The sequence below is a fragment of the Rhinopithecus roxellana genome, chromosome 21 (genome assembly GCF_007565055.1).
Source record: "Rhinopithecus roxellana isolate Shanxi Qingling chromosome 21, ASM756505v1, whole genome shotgun sequence".
NCBI classification, from domain to species: Eukaryota; Metazoa; Chordata; class Mammalia; order Primates; family Cercopithecidae; genus Rhinopithecus; species Rhinopithecus roxellana.
This window is the reverse complement of record NC_044569.1, coordinates 43,160,452-43,179,280: the sequence shown is the minus strand read 5'-3', so window position 1 is coordinate 43,179,280 and position 18,829 is coordinate 43,160,452.

Sequence of the window (18,829 nt, the reverse complement as noted above, 5' to 3'; positions counted from 1 at the left end):
AATTTCTCTGTCACCAGTCCTCATTTTTCTGTAAAAAACACAAATCATCATAGGACTAAGTGGTTTCCAAAATGAACTTTAGTCTTATAATTGGGCTGATTATTTGCATAAGGTGCAGCAAGAGTAATTATTTCTACATAGTCCTTTTGAATAGGCTTTGATGGAACTCTGTTCCACAAGGAATCTCAGTTGAGACCTTTTAAAGGTAAGCCCAGCCATGGGTTTGTATCCTCAAATACATGTGAGTTGGGTGATTCTCTCCTTTTAAGGTCCTAAGATAAACTTGGAGCTTCTAGGCCTGTTACAAAGTGACATTGTTTACTGATCACAGGTCAGGAACCCTGTACAGGGACTGTGTAGGCAAGGGTATGAGGCCAGTTCTTCCTACGGGGCTTTTAGGCAAGGGTATGAGGCCAGTTCTTCCTACGGGGCTTTTAGGAGCTCTGCAAGTCAAGATTGACTCCTTAAAGGGAAGCATACCCTTCCAGTCAATGCCTTAGTAAAATAACCAGTTTCTCCAATTGCATCCTGTTGCAAAAGAAAAGTGGATCCTTATTGCACTGATCCAAATAACTATATTGCCATAAGTTAAGAATACTCACAGTTTCCAAATTCTAGAGGAACCAGGCAGAGAGAAACAAACATACTCCAAATTTTTGTTCACAGGAGTGTAATTTAATTAAAGGCCGTAATAGTGCAAAATAAATTTCCTTGACTTTGAAAAACAAAACATGGATCAGCAATGTTCGAAGCAAAAGTCAAAAAGATTTGCTTCAGTTTCCTGAGTTCAGTCCATTTAGTGAACTCTTGTTTTGCCTGATATTCATTAACACTTCAGCTCTTTGAGTCCTGTACATTTTTCCTTAATTCCAATGTCACGATCTCCAAAGTTATCAGAAACCTGTATTTGAGAGCACCTGTCAGAGTCCTATGGCTTATAATAAACCATCTTTTGAAAAGGATTAAAACAAGATAATAATTGTCAATAGCAAAATGTCCAGGATGGTTAGAAACACAATTGACAAAGAAGTTTATCTCTGTGGTTTACAACCTTAATTATGTTTGATAGCATATACTTAGACATTAGAATTTTAGAAGTCCCATAAAATTTTGGAACATGTAATAGTATTATTCACCAAAATATAACCTAAAGAAGATCAAACATCATCTTGGCAATCCCATGTAACTAAATATGTCAAATAACCATGTTTACTTCTTCTGTGCATGTTTCAGGAGCCCTCTGATCCATCCAAAAAGCCAGGCATCAGGAAAGACAATTTTGAAACTGAAGTTTGATTTTTGGGAAGCCTATTAAATATGTTAGAAGTTCAAAGCGCTTGGTATTATGAAATAGAATTTCAGATTACTATAAGTTATTTATTTTCCCAAAATGATGACTCCAAAATTTTAAAGAAACAAAAACCTTTTATAACCCTTTACAAATTTTGCTAAAGAGCAGATTAGCACCTTAAGAATACCTTGTTGTGCTTTTATTTTAATGCTCAATTTACAGAAAAAACATATAATACCTTTTTAAAATTTAGTCAATATGTTCAGAGAACCTCTTCTGCAAGATTAATTCTTAAAATCCTTTCGCCACTTGTTTGACCCTTCAGCTTTATCTTATCTAATTTAAAACAATCCTTTATCCATAGGCAAAAACTTAACGTTTCCATGCCTTCTTATAACCTTTTACTAAAAAACACATTTTACTGTTCTTACACACCTTGCATGTAAATATATTTCTAGTAGTTTCAGTTACATGTTATAATGGTAACTCCTAGCAATTTTAACTTTAATGTAAAACCTGGTAAATTGTTTTAATTTTATGCCAGGTATAACCAAGATTTGACTCCTTCCAGCATAATAGAAGGTGTGGTTAGTTCCATATGTCCCCAGGCCTTAACAGTTGTGGACCAGGCAAGTCAGATAGTTCTCAAAATCCAAAAAGCAGCTTATAACCTCAAAACACCTTACATATAACTTGCATAATTTAGTCCACCTATTTACATTTTGATGGCATGTGCTTTTAACCAATAATCTTTAAGGCTATTTTATTGTTTCCTCAAAGATTAAAGTCATGTGAACTGAGAGGTACCACAGGTTTTATCTTCCCTTTAAAAAATATTTGATCTAAGAGCTGTATTTCTTTACGTCAAATTAGAGCTCTTTTTACAGACATCATCCACACAACACATATAGCTACATAGACAGGCAGGAGAAAACTGAATCCCCTGGTGGAACCCTGTAAGAGACTGGGCTAGGAAAACATACAGATATCAAACCTGAAAGGACTTCTTCTCTAAGGCAGGATTGCTAAACAAAGCCTTGCCACACCCCCAGGATGTAAAAAAAGATGGAGGCCTGCAGCGAAGTTTGCTACTAACCATACACACGTTCCAAGCACACCAGATTGGCTACAGCTTAAGACCAGCCTCACAAATCCTTTTTCACAAAACTTTACAGACAATATAAACAGTGATCCTTATCATTCCTAGCCTAGTAAAACATCTTCTAAAAGGAAAAACCTTGCTTAAAAGTTAACTGCTGGTGGGGTGGAGAAGGGGAAGAAAAGAAACAGTTTAAAAATGCCTGAGGAAGAGCATCTTATTCTTATACAACTGGTTCCTCCACCAGGGAGAAAAGCTTAGTTACTATCTGTTGGAGCTGAACCCCTTGGCAGGGGAAGGGGAAGATCTCATGGCATTCCCCAGCCCCAGGCAATGAGAGACAGGACTAGCTGGATTTCCTAGGCTGACTAAGAATCCCTAAACCTAGCTGGGAAGGTGACCTCAACCACCTTTGAACACAGGGCTTGCAACTTAGCCCACACCTGACCAATCAGGTAATAAAGAGAGCTCACTAGAATTCTAATTAGGCAAAAACAGGAGATAAGGAAATAGCCAAGCATCTATCACCTGAGAGCACAGCAGGAGGGACAGTGATCGGGATATAAACCCAGGCAACGGCTACCCTCTTTGGGTCCCCTCCCTTTGTATGGGAGCTCTGTTTTCACCCTATTAAATCTTGCAACTGCGCTCTCTTCTGGTCCGTGTTTGTTACGGGTCCAGCTGAACTTTTGCTAGCAGTCCACCACTGCTGTTTGCCGCAGTCGCAGACCCCCCGCTGACTTCCATCCCTCCGGATCCAGCAGGGTGTCCACTGTGCTCCTGATCTAGCAAGGCGCCCATTGCTGCTCCAAATCGGACTAAAGGTTTGCCATTGTTCCCGCACGGCTAAGTGCCCAGGTTTGTCCTAATCAAGCTGAACACTAGTCACTGGGTTCCATGTTCTCTTCCATGACCCACAACTTCTAATAGAGCTATTTCACTCACCGCATGGCCCAAGATTCCATTCCTTGGAATCCGTGAGGCCAAGAACCCCAGGTCAGAGAACAGGAGGCTTGCCACCATCTTGGAAGGGGCCCACCACCATCTTGGGAGCTCTGGGAGTAAGGACCCCCTGGTAATACCAGGAGGGGGGAGGAGTGAGAAGCCCTGCTTGCTTGTCTATCCCAAAACAGAAAGGAAAAGGCCATGGAAATGCCTGCGACCACTGGGAGTGACAGGGGTAGGAGTACAGTTTCCCCTACCCTTAGAAGTCCGACGATGAAAAGGCTTAGGACGGTGAGAGGCTTTGAGTCCCTATTTCATTCACTTCTTAAGCCTCACAGTGGGCACCAAAGCTGTTGTAGGACTTACTCCTTAGTTCAGCTAAGAGCTGGGTCCTTGTGACACAGCCATGAAATATTAGGCTCGCAGACACTTTGAAGGGTGAGAATAATGGGATTTATCGGGCAAAAAGGAAGAAAGAGAAACAGGGACTCTCTGAAAAACCAGAGTCCCTACTAGTGTGCTTCCTGCTTTGCAGATAGAATTCCAGGTTTCACCCAGGAAGAGGAGGGACCAGGCTTTTCCCTGCTGCAAATGGCATGAACTTCTGTGGCTCCACCCCAGTGCACACTCATCCCCGTGCACAGGCCTGTTGGAGTTTCTCTGGGGACCCATTCCCACTTGGCTGTCTCAATATAGACTATTTTCATTGCCCTGAAAATCCTCTGTGCTCCACCTATTGGTCCCAACTCCAACTGCCTGAAAACCCACCTAAAATGAGGTAAATTAAACCTATTTTGGAGGAGCTATTTCTTTTTTTTGATGTTGCTGCTCCTATTCATTAAATAGGAGCAACAGTTGTGTATTTTGGATGACATAGCTGTAGCCTTCTGACCTCTTGAGTCCTCAAAACTGAGATTTTTGAGTTTTTAAGTGTTTTCCATTTCATCAGTTATATATTCAATTTTACAGCTTTAGGACTAAATCTAGGAAAATTCAGTCTGTTATAAAGAGTCAAGTCCATTTATGTTGCTACAGCAAAATGCCTGAGACTGGGTGATTTATAGAGAACATAAATATATTTCTCACAGTTCTGGAGGCAGGGAAGTCCAAGGTGCTGGCAGATGTTTGGTTGTCTGGTGATGGCTGCTGTTTCTAAAATGGTATCTTAATGCTGCATTCTCTGGAGAGGAGGAACTTTGTGTTGGGTGGAAGGGACAGAAAGCAAAAGGACTCACCAGCTTCCTTCACCAAACTCTTTTATAATGACATTGATTCTGCTCATGACTTAAATACCTTCCAAAAGTCTCCAGCTTCCAATACTGTTGCATTGGGGATTAAGTTTCCAACACATAAATTTACGGAACACATGCAGACCACAGCACTGGTTTTGCATTGTGTTGCTTTTTCAAGCCTGGCTCATTGGTCACTATCAGTTTGGGTGTAATCTAGAAGCAAACCAAACCGTGATTTTAAACAAAGGAAGTTTAATGTAAAAGTTTTAAACTAGTTGAGGGAGAGTACTCAAGAAAGGGCAGACTTGGAAGAGGGATTCCAGACCCAAAGTCTGGATTCAGACCTTGTTGATAAAAGGGTAACTGTGGCCCACTGGATTGCAGTGAAAGTTATGGTTTGCTCAGACCAGTGCTGGCGTTTAGTTACCAGGCCAGCAGGAAGTCACACTGGTGACTCAGTGTGTGCGAATGCAGAAGGAGTTGGGGGAGGGGCACTGGTGCTGGCAGGACATCTGGAGCATGAGGCGTCTGTTTTGGGAGGGTGGCAGAAGGTGATCACCAGCCCGGATGAGGTCTGTAAAGTCACTAAGAATAATACATTCCCGAAGCATGGTTAGGGCAGAGCTGCCCCAGATGTCTTCACACCCACAATTCTTACTGATGGTGTAGCTGCCAGAAAGCAGCAGGAGAGTCCCTTCGGGGTGAATTTGGAGCTGGGAGACCATACATTGATAACTAGTGCAGAAGTTGATCAGGTTGTAGGAAGGTTTTGATGAGAGAGATCATCACAAGGTAAATATAAAATGTCTCACTCATCCTCCTTTGCCCTCCTTGTTTTGCAACATATTACATAGCCTGTCCAAGAAATGTGGGCATACGGGTAAGGTAGTGAAAATATCAGGTCATTTAGAAAACTGAGGAACCGTGAAAAACCTTGAGCCAATATTTTCAAAATCTAATGAATTTAATAACTTCATAATATGAACTAGAAATCGAGACTACTATATATATTCTGGAGTTACATGAATGGCACCCTCAATATAGCAGAAGCATAGAATATTCCTTTCATTACTTTTCATCAAGATGGTCATATAGTTTTATATGAGCAATTCTGGAAGTGGAACATTCTCTGCAGTCGGAATGCTTTGTTTTTTAGCATATACTTGCTTCAGTTAAGTCATGATTTACATTTCTGTCTTCACATTTTACTCTTAATTTTGCCTCTTAAGACAATTTCATATACATATTTCAGTCTTCCCAATTTCTGTTGAAATCAACAGAAGTAATGTTCCATCCTTTAGGCTCAATGTTTCTAAATTATTTCTGTGGTAAAAGTTTTATTTCTTTATTATTGTTTCACCTTTCTAGATGCTTTCCAGCTTTTAATTTTTGTTTTTTAATGTGGCACCAGATGTCTAGAATTCATAGAGTAGAATATGGGGACTCTATGTGTAATAGTTTATTACAGTACTTTATTTGACTAGTATTTATTTGGCTCCTGGCATTGTTCTAGGGTGTGTGTGTGGGGGAGGTGGGGTGGGGGGTTGATCACAAATAAGGCATCACTCTATCATGAGGAACTCAGTGGAGGAAATATATAAATGGAGAAATTATACTACAACCAGGTAAGTATTGCTTCAGAGAAATGAAGCTAGAACAACTGATAAAGAATTGCACAGAACATGGATCAGCTAAGTGGCCTGGGGAAAATCGGGAAAGATTTCACTCAGGAGAGCATACTTGAGTTGATACAGAAAAATGAACAGAAGTTTGCCATCAAGGAAATTAGGTAGAAGGTGGTTTATTTGTTTGTTTGTTTGTTTGTTGTTGTTTTTTGAGACACAGTTTCACTCTTGTTGCCCAGGCTGGAGTGCAATGGTGCGATCTCGGCTCACTGCAGCCTCCACCTCCCGGGTTCAAGAGATTCTCCTGCCTCATCCTCCCGAGTAGTTGGGATTACAGGAGCTTGCCACCATGCCCGGCTAATTTTTCTATTTTCAGTAGAGACAGGGTTTCACCATGTTGACCAGGCTGGTCTTGAACTCCTGATCTCGGGTGATCCACCCGCCTCAGCCTCCCAAAATGCTGAGATTACAAACGTGAGCCACCGCGCCCAGCCTGAAGGGTGTTTTTTCTAGCCAGGAGATAATATGTGTGCAAAGATTGAGTAGTGAAAAGCCTGCTACAGAATTTGTTGAATCAGAATAGTGTGTGCTGTAAAAGAAGTCTGGCTTCAGAAACAGCAGATTCATGATTCCACTATTTTATTAGCTCTTTACTGTGGACTAGTGTCCTGACCTTGCCTGGGGTCTTTTTTGTTTTCCCTCTCTTTTTTCATATCTACTTTGCAGTTTTGTTTTGAGCATTAAATGAGAAAATGTATGCCTGGCACATATGAGCTCAGAAAATACTAATTGCCAAGGGGGTAATACATTTAGTTGAGGGAGACACTACGAATAAGACATAAAGCTGCTTTTGCCTCTAAGGCAATAAAATGCCCTCCCCATTCTGTTCTCCACATTACAGCAAGAAGAATCTTTTACAAACATGTCATGTGATGTTGTATCTCTTCTTAAAATTTCCAGTGCCTTCCTTTCAGAGTAAAACGGAAATTCCTGCCATAGTCTAGAAAGCTCTATGGTATGCCAATATCTCTCAGTCCCCTCACCTAACAAAACCAGTGCATTTTCTACCATTCCATTTGCTGTATAATTCAGCCACATTGGTCTTGCTGTTCTCAATTACTATGAACATGAGTGTCTGCTTTTAGACCTTTGCACTGTTTCCTCCACCTGGATAGTCTTTCCTCAAATATTCTGTGATTCACTTCCTCGCTTCAGGTGTATGCTCAAATGTCATTTACCAGAGGCCGACCCTGACCACCACCATTGCTCACACCATTACTCTTTGCCCCTTTCCTCCTTTATTTTTCTTTAATTAATATTGAGGTTAGGGCCTTTGTTTCATTCACTGCTGTATCCCTAACAATTAGAAGAGTGCTTAGCAGTTATATAAAAAGCTCCAAAAATACTTGTTCTCTGAATGAATGAGGCTGAGAAGGTGACTTGGGGGCCCATCTGAGGCACTTGATATACTCAGCCAAGAATTTTGGATTTATTCTGTGGGCAAAAGGAAGGGGATTAGCATTTTTGATGAAACCTAAAATGAATATTAATTTTTTGTTAGTCCCTATATTGATTTGTGCTTGCAGTAAGTGGAACTTTTTTCAGATACTAAAACCATTTTTTTTTTCTTTCCAGTAGCCAGTCCTTAAAACCTGATGCCATGGCAATAACACGCTATATTAATTTCTTTAGATAGTAATGAAAGGTAGAATGAAGGCTTATTGTTTTTGTTCAGAGATAGAGCTACTCTTCGTGAGGTTTCTGTGATGTTTTAGTGTAAAATAAGTTCCCAGAATACAGTATTTTAATAACGATGTTAAGAGGGCTATTGATTTATTTTAGGTTGCAGTAGTAGATAATATTTAATTTATTGAACAATTTACTTTTTGGGGGGGTGGGAGACACAAGTAAAAGAAAACGGAAATGAACACAAAGAAGTTTCTTTTGGCAGGTGATCCAGAAGCACTGGTGACAGTGAGGAATAATATCGTGCATGACCTGGCTCAAGATGGTGCCCCTAACAATTAAAAAGTCAGTGCCGCTTTAAATCACAAGTATTCAATAATTTTTTAAAGAGAAACCTGGAGAAACATAGAATTTATTCAGAAACAGATTTGCTCATTCCAAACCAAAGCAGAATAGATATTCTATTAAAAGTGAGCAAAGCAACATCAATCATACCTTAATAAAATGATTTTTTAAAAGATAGGAGAAGAAAAAATTTGCAGAGTAGCAGCGGAAGGATGTTTTAGCCTTGACACATGCTTTTGCCAGTCTAAAGGGCGGTCCTTTATTACATGTAAAATATGTAATAATAATTGGCTTTGGGTGTTCAGCAAGACATAGGTTTGATATAGTGAGCTAGGAGTAGGAATTCAAAGGAAACATCCTTATTACTTCTTACCCTGAGCATTCTCCCTCCCATATGCATGATTAAACCAAGTCTACCTAGTGGACTGAACCAGTGGTGTACCCTCCCCAACATCTCTCCTATTTTAAGTCAGGGAAAAAAACAGAAAATGTGGGATGGGGAAAGAGGCAGGCAGAGACAGGGAGAAAAAGGATGAGATACAAACTTTGAGAACATCACTATTTATAAATCACAGATCTTGAATTGTACCTGGGAGATGGAGTCCCTGCTCTAGTTTCTGGAAAGCCACATTCTCTATGACCCGTGATCTTAGGTTCAAATGAAAAAGTGCAAACATAGCACCAACTGTGTACTAGGGGTTCCTTGGCTATTGGAAGTCCTCGCTTGTTAAGAATGAGCCAAATCCTTCCACAGGCCTGCTTATCTGAGAGACACAAGTAAATCAAGGATCTGGTTCAATAATTTGAACAGCATCTTCTCAGGACCACACATCTCACCTTGAATAAAAAGAGGGCAAGTTAGGAATGATTTTGATGTTGACAGATTTGTAATAAAGGTCAAAATTGAGACATGACTAGAGGTTTTCCAAAAGGTAATTAAAAATGGTCAATCACTGGTTCTGCCGGAACTAGATTATTAGCAATCTAGTAGAAATAATCATCGTTTTAATAAAGCAGGATCTACCCTGCCTGGAAGAGGAGCCTAACAATGCTGATTAACTGGTTCTGATCATGCACCTTTCTAGATCATCATAGGTTCTGAACCAGGAAGTGGGGAGAAGTAAGATCAAATCAGGGGTAGGTAAACTACAGTCTGACTCTAGCCTCTACCAGTTTTTGTATGGCCTGCCAGCTAAGAATGGTTTCTACATTTTGAAATAGTTGGATAAAAATTAAAAGATGTGTCATATTTTATGACAAAATAAATTTCAACTTTAGTGTTCATAAAGTTTTATTGGAACACAATCACAGTTAATCATTTATGTATTTTCTCTTCTTTCAGACAAGGTCTTGCTCTGTGCCCAGGCTGGAGTGTGATGGTGCGATCATAGCTCACTGCAGCCTTGAACTCGAGGCTCACAGGATCCTCCCATATTAACCTCCAGAGTAGAAGGGACTATAGGCACATGCCACCATGCTTGGCTAATTTTTTATTTTTTGTAGAGATGGGATTTTTTCCGTATTGCCAGGATGATCTCGAATTCCTGGGCTCAAGCTATCATCCCTCCTTGGCTCCCAGTGATGAGATTACAGGTGTGAGTGTATGGCCAATTCCTTTCTTTCCTTCCCTTCCTTCCCTTTTTCTTTCTCTTTCTCTCTCTTTCCTTTCTTCCTTCTTCTTTTTTCTTTATTAGGTCTAGGGCGAGGCTTCGGAGTTCGGGCGGTCGGTGCTTGATGAGGATTATTTCTTTAGTCTCCTTACTTACTCCAGTTCCTGGACATGCCTGAAACTCCCTACAACCTCTCAATTTCATTCTTCCTCCCTTCTTCCTTCCTTCCTTCCCTTCCTTCTCCTTCTTCCTTCCTTCCTTCCTTCCTTCCTCCCTCCCTCCCTCCCTCCCTCCCTCCCTCCCTCCCTCTCTTTCACCCCTTCCTCCCTCCCTTCCTTTCTTTCTTTCTGACACAGTTTCACTCTGTCACCCAGGCTGAACGGCAGTGGCGCGATGTCTGCTCACTGCAATCTCTGCCTCCCAGGTTCAAGCGGTTTTCTTCCCTCAGCCTCCCGAACAGTTCAGAGTACAGGTGTGCACCATCACACCTGGCTAATTTGTGTATTTTTAATAGAGACAGGGTTTTACCATGTTGGCCAGGCTGGTCTTGAACTCCTGACCTCAAGTGATTCACCTGCCTCGGCCTCCCAAAGTGCTGGGATTACAGGCCACCTTTTGTACTAACGGTAGTACAGACTAGTTGCAACAGAGACCATATATGGTATTTTCATCACTGCACTGCTGCTCCATGCACTACGAATTAAAGTGACATAGTTATCACTTGACAGTGTTTTGAATTCTGCCCGTATAACTGTACCATAATGTTCCCAGAACCAAGCCAGCTCTGGCAGCATTTTCTTAAGGTCCAATAATGAGAAGCAGACAAACTAGGAAAGAAGGGAATTTATTGTTGTAACTGGATACAGGGAGAAGGTCAGAGATAATTCCATCAGACCAACTCACTCAAAGTGTTACAATTTTCTCAGTGCTTATATAGGTTGAGGTTATGTGCCTATATGCAGTATAGCATTCACCTAAGTCTATTAGTAACTAATTTTGTTTCAGCTACAAGGTCAGAGGCAAAAAATGCTTGCTAAGTCTGTTTAAAAGGACCCCAGTACTTTCAGGCCTGTCTATGGTACTGGAGTGATTATTTCTATCTTATCTCCTTTATAGCTTGGTCTGGAGAGCTGCCTTGCACTCTCCAATGAATCTATTCAAACAACTGCCTCTGTTTCCTTGACTCTCAGACAGATCCTGGCACTAAGAATTTAAGATTGCCTCTATTATTTTGACTTGCTCCAGGTTAGGGAGAAGCCCCTGCAAAGCTGCTACTGACCATATGTTTCATTTCTAGCTTTGATGTCTGGGCACCGGTTTCCCTAGATTTAACTATTTGCTCAATGTTAAGGCAGTGCGGTGGGAATCTGTCTGTGTAACTGAAGTGCTGTGCAGACCTGTCTGTGTGATTGTCGGGGAGAATTGGCCTGCCACAATAACATTTTATTTATGTGTTATTGCCAGTGCATACCCATCATGTCAAAACAAGATGGGAAAAGTGAACTTCAAATGTCATACTTTTAGGCATGGTGGCATATAGATTATTTTGTTATTAAATTAGATGGGAAATCATTGTGTTTGTTATGCACTGACACTGCAGTTGTACTAAAAGAATACAAATATACATTAACATTACTAGGCTGAAGATCTATCACAGTATTTTTTTTTTTTTTTTTTTTGAGATGAAGTCTCGCTCTATTGCCCAGGCTGGAGTGCAGTGGTACAATCTCGGCTCACTGCAAGCTCTGCCTCCCGAGTTCGTGCCATTCTCCTGCTGCAGCCTCCTGAGTAGCTGGGACTACAGGCGCCTGCCACCATGCCTGGCTAAGTTTTTGTAATTTTAGTAGAGATGGGGTTTCACTGTGTTAACCAGGATGGTCTCGATCTCCTGACCTCGTGATCTGCCCGCCTCAACCTCCCAAAGTGCTGGGATTACAGGCGTGAGCCACCGCACCTGGCCCGATCTGTCATGGTATTTTCAACTCATGGGAAAGCAACAGTGAGATAAACTAGAACATTTAATAGAATCACTGTTGAATTTCTTTACAAAAATAAAAAATTGAAATGAGGCCACTAAGTTTTGAGTGGCTGATTTGTGGGTCAAGTAAGGAAATCTGTTTATCAATGCTAGGTTATTTAAACTGAGTTTGACTGCAGCAACTGAAGGAAATACTCATACTCGTGTTTAAGACTATTAGCCGTTTGGGGAGAGTAGTTGTTCAAAGAGTTGAGGACATTGAAAGCAACATCAATAGTCAAATAAAAAGCAGAGAAAAATTCATTTTAATGGTTTTGCTTGTTTCTTGATGAGTCAGTGATGTTACTGATACTGCTTAGTTGTTTTTTATTTAAGGAGTCAATCCCAAGTTTGAAGTGTCTAAAGAATTAGTTTCTATGAATAGTCTGCAAGTTGCAAGTACAGGGGGAGTATATTCAAAGAAGTTGAGAAAAACTAACCAGGAAACTTGAAATGGAATTTGCTAAGATTTATCACAACTCACTGTGGTAAAAATATGTGTGAAGCAGACAAAAAGCTTAGTTGGACAAATTTACAAATCTTATCAAAATGTAGGATGTTGAAGTCCTATTCATGGCATTATTCATTAGCATTCTTTGGAGAAAATATTTAGATCTACCATATGTTACTGAACCAATAGTATCAACAGTGAACTTCATTTACTCTTGTAGATTTAACCATCATCAGTTCTGCATTTTTTGGGGGTCAGAAATAGGAGTTTAATCTTCTCTCTCGCCCTACTACACAGCAGTTTGATAACTTAGTAGTTGTCAAGTTTTGTGTGATACTTTAGTGTTTAGGGGAAAATTAAAATTTTTCAGAATGAGAAAAATTAGCTTCAACTCTTAAGGAACACTATATGGCTTTGAAATTAACACTTGAGGTAGACTTCATAATGTTTCTTAATGAATTCAACTTAAAATTACAAAGTAAAACATCACATACATGCAAATATTACTGTGGTAAAGTTGTTTTGATGACAGTTAACATTTGAATCACAAGTAATGTCATCATTTCTCATGTTTCCAAATGGTAAAACAAGAAGTGAAATCTCCACTCCTACACAGACTTGAAGTGGATGTAATTTCCAAGATCAAATTATAGTTTTAGCAGCACTTTTGGACCTCAATTCAAATGTAAAGGGACTTTCTATATTTAAGCATTCATTTAATTGTGCAATTGAGGAACTTTCACCTTACCTTCAATCAGAGGTTATTAATGTAATGACATGCTGAAAAGCAAATATCAAGAGAAGAATCTAATAGAATTCATAAATGCTTTCTAATCATGAATATGTTCAACTAAAATAATATGTTTATAGACTGACATTAGTATTGGGCAGTACCTATCTGTGTACAAAAACATTTTCAAAGATGAAATTGCAACTGTTCCTCATTAACGGATGAACATTTATGACAAGGAGCACTAACTTTGAATCCGAATTAAGCAAAATGTTATCTCCTAAAGAAGAGAAAGAAGAGTTCAATTTTTCTCATTAGTAGACCTTTATTACAAAAAATTATACTTGATTATTATTATATTTTAAATTTTATCTATAAAGTTGTTTTGAAATTAATGTTCTCTCTTGGCATGTAAGTACCTACATAGTATCTTTGATTTTAGTTCTTGGACTACAAAGCCTAAACCCCGCCTCTGGCAGAATGTTCTTAGAATATAGGGTTGAAGTAACCTTTTAAGTCATGGCAGAAATGTATATGAATACTTATATTCTTGTGGGGCCTCAATTGCAGCCTAAGGCCTGAAGTTTTCTATATATTTTAAATTCTTATTGATAGGTCTTTTGTCCCAGAGATCTTTGAACATGGAAAGCAACACCAACCACTATGTGGTTTGATGGTGAATTATTAAATACATAAAATTTAAAAATCCAACCTTTCCAAGCATTTAAACAACAATTGCAAGTTGATTAATTCCCTGAAGCAATTTAGATTATACTCAAACTAGTATTTCTGATTCTTTTAACAGGGGATAAACTATACACAAACACAAGCATTTCAAAACTATTTCTAAAGTTATGCTTAAACCTAAAACATCAGCCCCATGATTTTAATTCATACTCGTGTATTAGATTTTATATTTTCCAAGTGTTATACTTACTTTGATAGCTTCCTAGGGTTTTATTATTTTAATTTTTTTTCTCCAGGGATTTTGTAATTTCATGTGATGTTATAGGAACTGAATATCAAGTTAATTATTGGTTGAGATTTTGGACCTGCTTATAGGAACATTAGATGGTGTTCCTTTTCTTTTAATAGTGAAGTTTTATGTATTGTATCATGAGACTCTTAAGTACTTCTTGTTCGTACTGATTTTAACTTTTAAATGGTGTTTATCAGAAAAACAATTTAGTCTTTAGATTTCCCATAGCCAGCAGTACCTGAACCATTGTCCTGTTACTGTATTTTAATGCCTGGGTATGTTGGCATTATGAAAACATATTCATTCTTTAAAGAATTTTACTATAATTAGTAAGAACATCCAGAAGATTTTTTTCTCCTAGGAGATGAGGATTGGCTCTGTAATTATCCTCTCTATTTAGAAATTTAGCAAATCCATCAGTTTTGATACACAGTCAAATCTTTCTTTTACTTGGTAATTGCGCACGACCACAAGTGCTGATAAAATGTTGAACACCCTTTCTTCCTAGTAACTGTATGTGGTCATTGGTGATCTCAGTCCTCCCTATTTTGGGTACTGTATCTGCTTTTCCCAGTATGACTCAGTTCACTCACTGTCCCCTTCCCTATGTTTACTATTGTGCCTACATGAAGAAAATATATTCATAATTTATAAAGAAATGTATCATTAATAGAAGAAACAAAGGGTATTATATATTAATACCCTTCTACTCATTAAAATATAGCATATATTCTATTATTTTATCCTTTTATATTACAACTACCTTTATCAACACCCTCTGTTACCCTTTATGCTTAGAGTATCACTATGAACATAGAACCTTTCACAGGTTTAATATATTCCAATTAACCACAATATAACTATTACATATTTGAAGCTCAGATTGTCACAGTCTGGCTTTGTGTGAGCCCTTGAAAGCTTCCTATTGTGTTGACATTCTGGAAAGCATCATTGCTGTCTGGCAACAACAGAATGTTCCAGACTCTGCTGATTTTTCCTGCCTTAGGTATAGACACAACCTCCTTCCAAGGAAACAAGAGTTCTTGCTCCTCATGGTAAAGAATAGTATAAAGTACCATAGGCTGGATACTACCAAAACATATGAGAGTGAACATAGGGCAAAAGTATAGCTTCTGCAACTGTTGTTGGACTGTTTTTGGTAGTAATAGAGCTGAAAAATAACATGAATTCATATTCATATTTCTTATTTAGCATCTTGTACTGCTATACCATTTCTATGTGTTTTAAAACCATACTGTATATGGTTTCATTGACCACTTAAATTTTCTCCTATACTAACAGCACTCTTAGAAGGTAAAGAGGAGAGAATGTTGAAGGCTGGATGCATTGATCACTTCTTGTTAGTGGTTTAGGGTAAGAAATGTGGTTGTACTGAATTATAAGTATCACGTTAAGAGTCAATTATTTATTCATTTAAGCTTACTAAGTGCCAGGCTTTATGCTAAGCTTTAATGATGGTATTTCTGCTATACACAATCTATAATCTGGCAGTGGAGGCATTCATGTAGCTAATAATTCTACAATTATTAACTGAAAGGAACACTTTGAATGAAACATTCAGGGTGTGTTGAGAATGTATTACAGGAGCACTTAACCTAGTTCCGAGGATATTAGAGAGTTTTGATAGATGTGTGCAAGGAATGGAAATGGCATTTAGCTCGTTGGTGGTAAAAACAGTGAACCATGCTCAGAAGGAAATTGCTGTATTTGGAGGCATTAAGTGGCCCACCCAGAAATGAAATTATAACCATTGAAGTTTTGTTATTTTTTAAGAAATAATTTCTTTTGCTTCCAAAGCTTTGTGAATTTACAAAAGAGGTCCATGTTTACAGACAGTGTTCATTCACACTAGGAACACAAAAGAAGTGAGAATCTGTGCCACCCCGAGTGGTAGCCATAACGTCAGTGTTTGTCAGCAAATACACACAGAACATTATTCAAAATGAGTTCCTCTGAACTTGTATGATTGCCTCAGGGATCCTGCAGTCATTATCCACAATCTCACATTGTATACTTGGGTCATTGGTATGACCATTGGGCACTGGAATGATACAGAGGTTTCTCTGCAGTGTGTTTATTTTTTCTGGAGGGTAGCTTCTATGAAAAGGAAAATTGCAGCTCACTTTTTGAGGGTAGAGATTGCAGTTTATGTTTTTTGGCATTCTCAGCTCCTCAGCATGCTGTCTCTACAGAACAAACCCTTGATGCATGTCAATGATCTGTTAGTGCTGTGATGGCTTTGACAAAGAGTGCCCTTTAATTGGTTGCTTCCTTCTTAGGACCATATTTGGTGTTTCTTTGATTTTTCCATTCTTAAAACTCAGGTTTTCCCATTGTATATTTAAAAATTCTTCTGTGGTATGCAAGTTCAGGAGATGATGTCAAAGGAAGAGACTGTTCCAGGTTTGTGAAGCCCAGTGAAGTGTCAATAAAGTATGAAAAGTAACCCGGGTTCCAGTGGATTGATCATCTGTTAGAAGAATTACCCAAAATCTCTAAGTTTTAACTAGAAGGAGTTCATTAATGGATAGATCTTATCCCATCTCTCTGCAGTGGGTCCGTAGCAAATATGGCAGGTGAAGAGTTGAAGGAAGAGTGATGTGGAAGCATTGCCAGGAGTGTGAGAAATCTAAATGTATATTTATTTCCCCCTGAATGGGAGAAGAGACAACTGCTAATCCTTTCCATTTTATGGTGAATTAAAATTTTTCTAAAATACTGTCTCCTTTTTTATTTGAGACAGTCTCACTCCTTCACCTAGGTTGGAGGGCAGTGGCACAATCTTTGGATTTTTATCATAACCTTCTGAAGTGGTTCCCTATATTACCTTTTAACCTATGTTTACTGCTGTGCCTAAACAGAAAAAGTATATATTCATAATTTAAAAATAATTTATATTATTAATAGAAGAAACAAAGTTCTTATAGTAATACTCTTTTACTTATTAAAATGTAGCACATAGGCCGGGTGCAGTGGCTCACACCTGTAATCCCAGTACTTGGGGAGGCCGAGGCAGGCAGATCACCTGAGGTCAGGAGTTTGAGACCAGCCTGTCCAACATGGTGAACCCCCCCATCTCTACTAAAAATACAAAAATTAGCCGGACATGGTGGCCTGAACCTGTAATCCCAGCTACTTGGGAGGCTGAGGCAGGAGAATTGCTTCAATCTGGGAGGCGGAGGTTGCAGTGAGCTGAGATTGTGCCACTGCACTGCAACCTGGGCGACAGAGCAAGAGTCCATCTCAAAATAAATAAATGAATAAACAAAAATAAAATAAGATAAATAAATATGTAAATAAAATAAAATATAGCGTATATTCTATTACTTTATCCTTTTATATTATGATTACCTTTCTCAACACCCTATATTACCTTTTTTTTTTTTTTTTTTTTTGAGAAGGAATCTCGCTCTGTCACCCAGGCTGGAGTGCAGTGGCCAGATCTCAGCTCACTGCAAACTCCACCTCCCAGGTTTACGCCATTCTCCTGCCTCAGCCTCCCGAGTAGCTGGGACTACAGGCGCCCGCCACCTCGCCCGGCTAGTTTTTTGTATTTTTTTAGTAGAGACGGGGTTTCACCATGTTAGCCAGGATGGTCTCGATCTCCTGACCTCGTGATCCGCCCGCCTCGGCCTCCCAAAGTGCTGGGACCTATATTACCTTTTAACCTTAGAGTATCACTATGAACATAGGATCTTTCATAGGTTTAATATATTCCAATTAACCACAGTATAACTATTACATATTTGAAGCTCAGATTGTCACAGTCTGGCTTTGTGTGAGTTCTTGAAAGCCTCTATTGTGTTGACATTCTTGAAAGTATCATTGCTCTCTGTCAACAACAGAATGTTCTGGATTCTATTGATTTTTTTTTTCCTATCCTAGATGTAGACACAATCTTCTTCCAAGGAAACAAGAGTTCTTACTCCTGAAGTGGGTTGTTGGCAAGGAGTGGGGCTTATGACTTTATCCATTTATCTGAAGAGTGAATAAGGCACACGACTTTATATTCTTTGCCTAAGGGCACATAGTGTATCACCAATATAACTGAGACTAGCATAGAACTCTATGCTAAACTCCAGACAAGGCTTATATGATCATCTTATTAATTAAAATGACTCCTTCTGACATTCCACCCTCTGGTCTTCCCCTGTTTAATTTTTTTCTCATAGTACTTATCACTTTTTAATTAATTAATTTTTTATTAATTAGTTAATTCTGACTCTCCTACTACAATGTAAGCACCATGAAGGCAGGGAATTTTTGTCTGTTTTGTCTACCAGTAAAACTGAAGCATCTAGAACAGTGTCCTGAACATAGTGAGTCCTCAGTCAATATTTGTTGAGTGAATGCACATGAGCTATAACAGAAGTTGTTTGGAGCTGGACTCGTCTGGTCTTGTCCATATGATCACTCAGTAGCCATCCTGAAGTTTGAGTTTTCTTCTATTATGCCATTAGATTGGCATTATAAATTATATATGGAGTACTTATTTGGGGAAATGAATTGCTCGAATGTTGAATATCTTTTTTATTTGAGACAGTCTCACTCCTTCACCTAGGTTGGAGGGCAGTGGCACAATCTTGGCTCACTGCAGCCTCCTCCTCCCAGGTTCAAGTGATTTTCATGCCTCAGCCTCCTGAGTATCTGGAATTACAGGCATGAGCCACCATGCCTGGCTAATTTTTGTACTTTAGGTGGAGACGGGGGTTTTGCCCTGTTGCTCAGGCTGGTCTTGAACTCCTGTGCTCAAGTGATCTGACCACCTCGGCCTCCCAAAGTGCTGGGATTACAGGCA